This window comes from Erinaceus europaeus, chromosome 9, assembly GCF_950295315.1.
Source record: "Erinaceus europaeus chromosome 9, mEriEur2.1, whole genome shotgun sequence".
NCBI lineage: Eukaryota > Metazoa > Chordata > Mammalia > Eulipotyphla > Erinaceidae > Erinaceus > Erinaceus europaeus.
In genome coordinates this window covers 21,390,828-21,402,700 of record NC_080170.1, presented here as the reverse complement: position 1 = coordinate 21,402,700, position 11,873 = coordinate 21,390,828, and the positions used below count along the sequence as shown (strand labels likewise).

Genomic DNA, 11,873 nt, shown 5'->3' with positions numbered 1-11,873 from the left:
CCTTGCCTATCTTTTATTACTTTAATTGATTTAAAATCTATTGTGTCTGAGATGACAATGGTTGTTCCATTCCTTTTCTGTGGTCCGTTGGCCTGTAAGATAGTTTTCCATCCTTTCACTTTAAGTCTGTGTTTATCTTGTTGTGTCAGATGGGATTCTTGCAAGCAGCATATGGTTGGATTATGTTTTCTGATCCATCCCCCCACTCTGTGCCTTTTGATGGGTGAGTTTAAGCCATTGAAATGTATTGATATTATGGATTTAATGTATCGTAGTGCCATTGTTGAAAACATTTTTTGTTTGTACTGATATATTGCAAGTATTATAGTGATGTTCTTATTTATAAGAGGTCTTTTAGAACCCCTTATATGTCCGGTTTGGTGATGGTTGCCTCCTTTAACTGTTGTTTGTCTAAGAAGGTTTTGATCCCTCCATCTAGTTTGAATGAAAGTCTAGCAGGATATATTATCCTTGGTTGAAGCCCTTTTTCATTCAGGGCTCGATAGATATCTTGCCATTCTCTTCTGGCTTTGGGAGTCTGAGTGGTGATGTCTGCAGATAATCTTATCGGTTTTCCCCTGCATGTGACTTTTTGTTTCTCTCTAGCAGCCCTTAGGATCCTTTCTTTATCCTTACTCCTTTTAATTGTAACCTTGATGTGTCTTGGAGACTTCAGGTCTGAGTGGATTCTGTTTGGAACTCTCTGTGCCTATTGAATCTTGATGTCCTTTCTGTTATTCAGATCTGGGAAGTTTTCTTCTATTATTTCCTCTAGAATGTTTGCTTCCCCTTGCTTTCTTTCTTTCTCTGGCTGGACAATTATACAAATGTTACTTATTTTGAGATCATCCCATATGTCTCTGTTGTTGTCTTCAGTGTCTCTCAATCTCTTTTTGAGTTCTTTCACCTCTTTTGTCATTTTCTCTAACTCATGCTCTGTCGGACTAATCTGTTTTCTGCCAATGTTAGTCTGCTTTCCCTTGCCTCAGCTTCTTCCCTCATTACAGCTATTTCAGCTTTCAGTTCTCTAATTGCATCAAGATAATCAATATTTTCCTTGGGGGTCTCAACTGTTGTTTCACTGATACTGCCATTCATTTCCTCGATTGTTGTAATTAAAAAGCAGAGAAAGGAAATATTTTTGATTACATTATTTTTAATTTAATTTAATTTAATTTTCTTAAATAGCTAGGATGAGTAGGTAGGGGAGAGTCTGTAGAGGAGGTAGGGGTAAGGACACAAGTTCCTCCCACAATAGATAAGATGCCCTCTACCCTATTAATGAAAGATACCCTAAGAGTTAATTCTGATCAACCTAAGGGGGGAGATATATGCTTTTATATAATATTAATAATAAAATATAAAATTGACTGGGTAAAAAAAAAAACCCTGTCCCAGATTACCTCAAACCTTGTGATCAGAGGCAGCTGATTGTTAAGAGAAAAAAAAATTTAAAAAAATCCTCAGGACTAGACAAGTATAGCTGAAATAGAAAGTTATGCTAATCTGGTATCCACTGTATATTCTAAGGGTAGCTAAAGGAGGAAGGGAAGTTGAGCAGAGATACTCACAGTGAGAGTCCACTCTGAGTCAGAATTCTTCCCCAAACTAATTGCCAAATGTGTATCAGTGAATTCAAAAAAGCACACTGTTTGGTGGTGTGGGGGATAGGGCCTGTGGCTTTGGAAGCTGTAGGATTAAGGAAGAAAGGATGACAAGAATGAGAAAAAGAAAAGAAAAAGAAAGAGAGAGAGAGAAAAAGAAAAAGATAAGAAAAAAACATTAATAAAAGAGTGGTGAGAGGAAAGAGTTTTTTCTTTATTTATTTTTAATTATTTAATTAGCTATGCCCATTGGGGTGGGGTGGTTGGCTACTTAGAAAGAAAAAAGGCCAGAGGTTTCAGACAGGAATAGACTTAGAATGAATGATAATCCCTGGTGGGACAGGAATCTTGGTAAAGAAAGAAGCTCAGCCAGGGAGCCTGCTAGGAGGTGGTCCCCAGAGATGGGTTATGGGGGGGTTGCGGGGGTAGGAGAAGGAGGTGTGCTTTGGGATTAATAATTTAAAAGAAAAAAAATGGTTTCCCTTTTTTTTACTCTGTCTTTTAACCCAAATTAAGTTATAGTCACTCCTTGGTGTCACCGCTAGGACCCCTTATTGACTGGCCTACTAAAGGCAGAAAATCCTACCGTTTCCAGAAGATGTGGACAGAGCTCTAGCCAATAGGAGCTTCTCAGTCTGCCATCTTCCGGGAACCTCAGTTTCTATCTTTCTTTCCCTTCTCTGTCTTCCACTCCTCTCTCCATTACTCTCTGTCCTACCCAACAACAACAGCATCAATAACTATAAAAAAAAACAAGGGAAACAAAAGGGAATAAGTAAAAAATATATTTAAAAAAAGAATAGGAAAGCTATCAAGGTAGGGGACTGGATATGGAGTTGTTGTGGTGGGAATTGTGTGGACTTCTACCCCTCTTATCCTACGGTTTTGTCAGTATTTCCTTTCTATAAATAAAAAAAAGGGGGAAATCTTAAGGACATCATCAAATATGGTTAGAGCCAATATGTAAATCCTATAAAGTCACAGGAGGAAAAATATTCAGCTGTGCTTATATACAAACAATTAACAGAAAAGAATTGAGGGCTCAGAGCCACACAGAAGAGAGTTAAAAAGTACAATATACATAGGAATAAGTTTTACTAGGGAAATAAAAGAACTGCTCACTAAAAGTTGAAGACACTGATAAAGGATGTAGCACTTTGGGGTATGCATCTCCAGAGAAAAAGCCATCATTAGAAGAAAAACATGTCACTTGAAAAATAGTTCAACTGTACCAGACCGAGATGAGCAGTGGTCCACGACTAGGCAAAGATCCGTATGCCCCCCATAGAAGATTAATGGTAGAGATAGCCCTCAGCCAAAGTCTAAAACAATTCTGGGTATGACCTCCCCTGAGAACATGACGATACTAAGCATTGCATAAGGAAGAAGGTCTCTCATGGTGCAGGGGTCTCAGAAAGATTATAAGAGGGAAAAAAAGAATCACAGTGCCTTTGTAAAACAGCAGGCTGCAGAGAGCCAAGCAGTGTATACTAATCTGGAGGATGGGTGGGTTAGGCCCCAGGTTGATGCACCAGATGTCGGGTTACATCACAGGGGAGACAAGTGACCAGGGACTCATGGCTAAGCAGGAGTGCAATGAAATGCCTTTATTGATCAGAGAAAATGCCTTTATATCTTTTGAAATGGAAGTGGCAAGTGGGAAAAGAAATACAGGTCCAAGAAGGATAATAGAGAACCTAATGGGTGTTATATTGTTACATGGGAAACTGGGGGGTGTTATGCATGCACAAACTATTGTATTTACAGTTGAATGTAAAACATTGATTTCCCAATACAGAAATTTTAAAAAAGTAAGCAACGGACTTTAATAGACATGCCTGAAAATATGTGATAGGAGAGTGAAAAGGTCCTCCACATCCCTTATGGAATTGACAGTCAATTTCACCATAAGACATCTTCTCACATCGGCTAAAGTCACCGCTATCAAAACGAAAAGATGACAGATGCTGGCAAGGTTTAGATCTGATAAGCCTTTGCTTTGCTTGAATAAATGAAATATTGTTCAACTAGTATTAAAAAAAAACAGATTCAATGTTTTCTATAGACAATGAAAAGAGAAGTAAAATTTGGTTCAGCAATTCTGCTTCCAGGTATGTGTCCCCAAAACATGAAGCCAGGATCCTGATGTCTTCATTTCTATCTTCACTGTAGCATTGTTCACAGTAGATATCTAGTCTGAATGAATAAACAGGATTTAATGTATTATTCAGTCTTATTCTATGGACTATCTTTCAATCTTAAAAAAAAAACAGAACTTTTGCAGTGTCAACAATAGCAATAGACTTGCAGAGCATTATGCGAAGGTATACAGGCTGAGTCAGTTCTAGAAATCTAGTGTACAACATGAATAATTTATGTAGCAGAACAAAGGTATTTAGGACTGACTTTTCAGATGTGACTACCATTAACTGTAAGTCAATAAGGGGCAGGCTGGTGGCACATCTGCTTGAGCACACATATATATCACTGCACTGTGGTTCCAGGCCCTCACCACCTTCGGGTGAAAGCTTCTTGACTGGAGAAACAGGTCTGCAGGTCTTTCTTCTCCCTCTCTATCTTTCCTGCCCAACTCCACTCAAACTGTCCTATCTAAAAAAAAAAGGTGTGGGAGGGGAAGGAAAAATGGCTGGCTGGAGCAGAGGTGAGTTCTTAGTGCAGGACTAGCAGAAACTTGGTGGCAGTTTAAAAAAAAAAAGGAATTTGTAAAAATTCTGTGACCACTTCAAAGTTACAAACACATTTCAAATGCTTAAGGCAACACTTGAATCTGTTTAAATAACCAACCACCCAGCCCACCCAGTTCATACACTTTATTTTGTTTCCCTTCCATAGTTTTGATTGGTTGTTTTGCCTGGCCCATAGCCAGAGCACAGCATCTTCTTGTCTCCAAAACCAGGCTGTTTTTGTTATTATTATTATTATTTTATTTTTCCCTGGAATTAAATGTTAACCATAATTTAAGATTTCCTTTTTCGGAACTTTGTGTATTTCTGTCATCGGTCAAAAATCTGCATGCAAAGTGTGGTCTCAGTTGAACAAACAAGTGAACGGGCATGTTTCATTTGTAACGAGGACATGGTCTCTGGCTTATAGAGTGTGCCTGGTTTAAACCAGTATGGAAGCAAGTTGTATTATACAAATATCAGTTCTGCTTTAGTCCCCATGGAGGCAAAGGGAATCTCTCTGTAAAAACAATTCCTGAATACTAAACACTCCCAAAACTTTGCTATTAATTACATGGGACTCTAGGTAAGGAACTTTTATTTGAGATTGCATTTAACTAAATTGTATCAGTATCTACTCTGAACAACTTGATCTTGATGAGGTCGAGAGTCATGTCAAATATAAAATGACAATTATCACCCATAGAGTATTCCCTTCCACAAAGTAGGCTCTTCAAATCACTGCTCATCCTAGGCTAAATATGGGCCTCGGCTCACATCAATTTGATCTTCATGGATTAGCAGCTCAAATGTGCATCACACACATGGCGAAGCAGTACAATATCAAGTAAGATTTTCTGTCTCTGCCCAAATGACTCTTTAAACCAATGAGGAAGAAATATAACATTTGTATTAGAAAATAAAAGTTCTATAAAATGAACAACATATAAGATCTACTGGGGAGCCCACAAACTGCCCCTTCTGAGTTGCTCTATTTTCATGGCTTATTCCACATGCCTTCCTTAGAACATGTAACCTGACCTTAACCTCCAAGTCCATTCTTCTTACCATTTACCTGCTTCAGACCTTAGAGAGAGCACTTCCTTTCCAAGATCCCAGATCCAGTGCCACATGGCTGCTCAAGAAAGGTCAAGCTGAAGTCCCCAGAGAAAGGGAAGGCAGATGTCAGCAAGTCCAGAAAGATGGTACCCAACCTTTGCTCTTTACCAGGAAGAGTTCCTGGGAGTCATCAGTGGGTTTGCTGGCAGGTGAGCTCAGCCCCCTGCTCTGAGTGGATAGGGCCTCAGGGGCTGTGCCACTCCCCCTGAAGCCTGTGGTACAGATGGAAGAATCGCTGCCAAACAGGGGGAAAGAATAAATGTTGTCTGAATATTGGGCCTGGCTTGGAAATGTGTCAGAAGAAAGCTGAATTTCCTGATGCCTCCATTTCTCAGAAAATGAACCTGACAGTGAGGAAGCCTGTGACTGCACCTCTTGCTAGGGAGCCTATTTGTGCAGAGAAAGAACAAAAGAAAAAGTTTGGTTGGTGGTATGTAGTCACATTCTCCCATATGGTTAAAAGAATTACCACTTTGTCTCAGTGGATTATGTATGGCTCATTCAAATATCCCTGCAACTTACCTAGCATGTGTCTGGGAGAAGGCCCATGACCATAAAGTTCTCCTCTCAGGTCCCAGTGGAATGAAGACATCAAAACTTACCTGGTTACCTCCAACCACAGTTGCTAATTAAAACCATCCTGATCACCCACTAGAGCAGTTGCATCAGGCAGTAGGAAGTATCTTTGTTCAGTAACCGCAGTGAGTTCTGAGAAATGACAGCAATTCAAAGACACAACCTCATGGATAACTCCCTGAGCATTTGGGCCACTCTTGAGATGGCTAAGGACTGGGATCCAAACAGACACATGTGGATTCCTCTCTGTAATAAACTTCATGCCCCTTGACATTTTTTTCAATTATTTATATAGTGGAAATATTGACAAGACCATAGGATAAGAGGGTTACAGTTCTCATCTGCTAACTCTGTATCCCACCCCCTGCCTTGGATGTTATCCTATTCTTTACCCCTCTGGGAATATGGACCCAGGCCTATTAAGGGGCACAGAATGTAGAAGGTGTGGCTTCTATAATTGTTTCCCCACTCTACATGGGTATTCGCAGTTCAATCCTTACTCCCAGCCTCTCTCTCTCTCTTTCCCTAGTGGGGCAGGGATCTGGGGAGGTGGGGCTCCAGGATACATTGGTGGGGTCATATGCCCAGGGAAGTCAGGCTGGAGCCCCTTGACATTTTTGACAGACAAATGAAATACTCAATGATGATTCCTTTTTACACTCTTGAGCTTGACTATTAAGAGTATAAGTCAACAGTTGCATTTTCAGTGCTCAAAATAGAAGTGTTAGTGGTTTTCCCTTGGTCATGGAATGCCCTGTCCATCTTCCAACACATTCTGATTCTACTTATTTATTCGGACTTAGTGTTTGCAGAAAGGAATTCCCACTGATTTTTTCCCTTGTTCATTTTGTTACCTGACACCTTATTCTATTTCCAAATAATTCTCATAAGCTTTTGCTGGATTAATTAGGGTTTTCTTTGTATCCTATCACATCATATGCAGATATTCACAGTTTGACTTCTTCTTTTCCAGTCAATGTCTTTAATTCGTTCCTCTGGCCTGATTGACATTGCAAGAAATTCCAACATTATGTGGAATAATAAAAATCATAGGAAACGTACATCCCTACTATCTGCCCTAAGTGGAAATGCTTTCAGTTTCTCACAATGTAGTATGAAGTTGCCTATTGGTTTGTTGTATATGGACACCACTAAGTTAAGGAAAATTCCATCTATTTCATTTTTGAAGTTCTGATTATGAAAGGATGTTGGGTTTTATCTAAGGCTTTATCTGCATCTGTTGAGATAATCATGTGGTTACAGTTTTATTATTTTTTAATTGATGCAATAGATCATATTGACTTATTTACATATACTGAACCAAAGTTCTGAAAAGTTGGTTTGAAACATGCAGACAAGTAGAAGTGAACCACTACACACACACACCACACACACAAACACACATATGCAAATAAACTTTAAATGAATTGCGGACCTAGGTTTTAGGCCAGAATCTATCAAGGACTTAGAGGAAAATATTGGCAGAACATACTTCCATCTAAAGTTTATAGGCATCTTCTGTAATACAAATCCAATTGCCAGAGAAAGACTAAAGCAAAGAGCAACAAGCATAACAACAACAAAAGGGACTCCCTAAAATGAAAAGCTTCTACACAGCAAAGGGAAGCACCTCCCCAACAAAGCGACTCCTTTCAGAAGAGGACATGATCTTTGCAGGCCATACATCAGACAAAAGACTCATAATCAATTATATCAAGAGCTCCCCAAATTCAGCAAAGAACAAAGAACCTCCTAACAGATGAGGAGGACTGAATGTCAGGAACATCAAGGACTAGGCAGCACTTGCATGTCAGGGGTAGGAAAACAGGCTTGCTGAAGCCTGTATATTAGACAAGCAGGGAAAAAGGTGAGGGTCTCACAGATTTCGTCATAACTCTTGGCATGGCTGCACAGTCACAAGGTCAGAGAGATCAAAGCAAGCCCCTTAGCTTATCAAGTTGGATCAGAGTGTCTGCAAGAGCCGGCTCCTCCCTAGTAAGCCAGAGTGTGACTAGCAGGACTGAACTGGTGCTTAGGCCTGTGGCCCGTGAGCTGCAGTAGCTCTCTGCTGGGGTGTGATCCTCTAGTTGGCCTGACTTGGGGGCTTGGAGGGCATGGATATGTCAGTGGACCTGGATGCATCTTCGGCTTGTCTCTGAGTTCCTTTGAAGCTTACCAGAGAACAGAGAGAAGTGGGCTGTGAACTGTCTGCATGACTTCGCTGCTTCCTGCAGAAACATGTCTCAGTGTTTTGACCAATTCCATTGTCAGTCAACCTGAAAATGGTGGATGGGTGCAGCATGATAGAACTGCATTTTCTGTGAGGAAATCTCTCCCTAGGCTCCCTAGGAGGCAGCAATTCTAGAATGGTAAGCACAAAAAGGTCACCACTCGCTGAAGGCTCAGATGCCACTACTATTATGATTGTGTCAGTGTAGTTTCTCAGAGGACAGCCAGCTTTGTGAACACTCATAGGCTGTCTTCAAAGAAGTGCCTGATTATGGTGTGGATGTCCTGTCAGAAGTGATCTGCTGAGTGTTTCTCAGAGTCAAGTCAGACTGCGAAGCACAGATGGACAGGTGGCTGTAGCCTGTGAGCTCATGTCTCGATAACACCAAGCCTCATATGAGTTTCTCTAGTTTCAGGTCCCTTCCAACTGAAATACTGGATTGAACAATTGTCCACAGTCTTTCATTCCTTTTATAACCTCAGGTTGCCCTGGACGTGGAAAGCACTATTAGATAAGTTGATATGTGAGGGAGAGGCTATGTCTGCAGGAAGTGAGCTCACAGTTCTCATGCCTGGTGTGAGTAGAACATGGAACCCCTGTAACCAGGCAGGTACATTGGCCCCTACCCAGTTCATTTCACTGGAATCTTTCCTGCGTGAAAATGTTCTCATGCTGTTTTCCCAGTTTCTGGAGAAATAGGCACCAGAATACCCCCGAACAGAGTCCAGAAAGAAATTGCTTTTTAAATTGGATATTATGTCTTCCTTGCTGTGCCTGCACTCAGGTAAAACTGTGTGTCCTAGAGTAATCCGGATCAGGATTCCTCTCTGAGCTCTCCAAGGACAGCTTCCCTTGCAGTTCTCTCTCTCTCTCTCTCTCTCTCTCTCTCTCTCTGTGTGTGTGTGTGTGTGTGTGTGTGTGTGTGTGTGTGTGTGTGTCTGTGTGTGTGTGTATGTGCATCTGTATGTCTATGTGTCTGTTTAGGGGCTGGGTGTGGGGAGGAAAATCCCATGAGGACTGTTGAGGTGAGGCCGAGGCAGGTGGTGGTTGAACCCGCGGTCTTTCATGATCATTGCCCAAGACAGGAGGGTAGGATTGAAGCAGTGCTCTGGAGCCTCTAGATGAGCTTATGGAGCCCAGGCCCTCAAGCTGCCAATTTCCCTCCTTGGTGTGAGTGTGTCTGGAGTGGAATGATGGAGCTCTGAGTGAGAACCAGCAGGGACAGCCAGATGGGCTGCAGGCTCTGTGCCTGGCTCCAGGCAGTGAGGTAGGAGCTGCTCTGTGGGGATATCTACTCCATGTTCTTCGGTCAAGGCAGGTGCAGGTTGCAGGTGCCTCTATCCGCCTTCCTCCCTCTCTTCCTTCTCCTTTTCGATTTCTCTTTGCCCTTCAACTCAACCAAGAAATGGGAGACATGGCCAGTAGTAGGTATGGATTTCTGTCATGCTGCCACTGACTCCACACTGATAACACTGGTGTCAAGAAAACATTGAGAGAAGTGTTCCTGGAGGTGGCGCAGTCATAAAGCTTGGACTCTCAAACATGAGGTCCCGAGTTTGATCACTGGCAGCACATGTGGCAGAGTCATGTCTAGTTCTTTCTCTCTCCTCCTATCTTTCTCATAAAAATAAAATCTTAAAAAAAGAAAATTGAGACAGAGAGAGAGAGAGAGAGGAGACAGAGATTTCCTCAGGCTAATTAGTTTGTGTATATTTAGTTTGTAGTTGACTAGAGATGGACCTGCTCTAATGTGCTGTCCGCTGTCTTCTGTAGGCAGAGGAGGAGGAGGAGGAGGTGTGTGTACCCTCCAGCCTGTGTGTGGAGCAGCCGAAGGCAGTTGCTCAGGCCAAGGGTGAGCCCAGAGTTTACGTGGAGCAGCTGGCTGGCCAGGAGGCCCCCATCCTCCAAGAGGTACCTGGTCCCTTCTCTGATCTCACTGGGGATGTGATTTGGGTGGTGGTTTATTCTGCACCCCGTTTAGCATGTTCTCATGTCTCTGCATTTTGGTTGATGAAGTCCTTCTGAGTCCTGTTCAGTGCCATTTCCCCTGAGATTAGGAGGCTGCTGCAATGACACCCTCATGCAGGGTTTTGAAATCCCTACTTGCCATTTCCCTCCAGTCTGTCAGATGTTCACTGTCATCCTCTGTCAGTGCTTTCAACAGCGGGGATTAGAGTGTGTCTGAATGTAGATTTTACTCACATTATTGGCAATGGAAATGGCTCCAAGACCTGCTATGTTGTGATGTTTTTCTCTGACTGAGGAGAATGAGGAAGAGCATCTAAAGAAACTTGTTTGCCTGCAGGTGGAGCAGCTGAAGCCAAAGGAGGAGGAGGAGGAGGAGGAGGAGGAGGAGGAGGAGGAGGAGGACGAGGACGAGGAGGACGAGGAGGAGGAGCAGGATGAGGAGGAAAAACCTGAGTCTGTGATGTTGGAGGAGTTATTGCTGGAGGAAGAAGAGGAGGAAGAGGAGTTGGTGTGTAGGGCGAAGGAAGAGGAGGAGGAAGAGGAAATGGTGTGGATGGTATTGGAAGAGGAGCAGGAGAAGGAGAAGGAGCAGGAAGAGGCAGAGGAGGAGGAGGCGGAGGAGGAGGAGGAAGAAGAAGAAGAAGAAGAGAAAATTGTGTGGATGGTGTTGGAGCAGGAGGAGGCAGAAGAGAACATGTTATGGATGGTATCGGAGGAAGAGGAGGAGGAGCTGGAGGAGGAAGAGGAGGAGGAGGAAGAGGAGGAGGAGGAGGAAGAAGAAGAGAAAATGGTTTGGATGGTATTGGAGGAGCAAGGGGAAGAGGAAGAGGAGGAGTTGGAAGAGGAAGAGGAAGAGGAGGTAGAAGAGGAAGAGGAGGAGGAGATAGAGGAGGAGGAGGTTAAAGAGGAAGAGGAGGAGGAGGAGTTGGAGGAGGAGGAGGAGATGGAGGAGGAGATGGAGGACATTGAAGAGGAAGAGGAGGAACTCATGAATAACATCAAAGAAGACCAGCCAGTGATGGTGGCGGAGCATGTCAAAGTAAAGGATGCTTGCACAGGGATAGACGAATATTTTTTAACAGCTTCGGAAGAGGAATTTTCTAGCGAGGTGAGTGACAAATTGACTGGAAGGAGGGGCCTGTGCTCATGGGGCTGCCCTGCTTGCTGGGGGAAGCTCATGTGGAGTTTGGATGACGGTCTGTGCAGTACCTTCTCTACAACTGTTCTTACACCTCTGGTTTGTCAAGTGTACAAATATCTAAATCTGTGACCAGCGTGCTATGCTGAGAGTCTCTGCTTCTGAGATGGTAAAAATGTTAACAGGGTTTTTTTTTTTTCTTTTGAGCTTCTATGAATATTCTTGGGTGGGTCACACAGATACTTTCTTAGAGGAGGTACAGAGGGAACACGCTGAACAAAGGTTTTTCTTCAACTTCGATAGACACATGTGTCTGAGCTTCCAGCAGCCAAGGCAGCAGTGGCTCACCAAAAAGAAGTAGCAGAGTTCTCCAGTGCAAGCTTTTTTCTTAAAGAAAGCACCAGCTAGATGATCTGCTGGAGGCTGATGCTTTCCTCTCTGTTAGCAGGATGAAGAACACTACCACAATTCAGACTCTGAAGACACCGAATCCTCGGAGGGCCAGGTAGATGCAGAGAACCTACTCTGGCTTCTCTCCCTCCTGGAGGAACGAG

General features: G+C 42.8%; 1 long non-coding RNA gene across 1 annotated transcript; it reads left to right on the top strand.

Annotated features, from left to right (window-relative positions):
* Positions 1–8,790: 8,790 nt before the first annotated feature.
* On the top strand, positions 8,791–10,548 carry LOC132540162 (uncharacterized). Its single transcript, XR_009551395.1, has 3 exons — positions 8,791–8,823; positions 9,991–10,124; positions 10,519–10,548. It is a non-coding gene; the product is annotated as an uncharacterized LOC132540162 (long non-coding RNA).
* Positions 10,549–11,873: the final 1,325 nt, after the last annotated feature.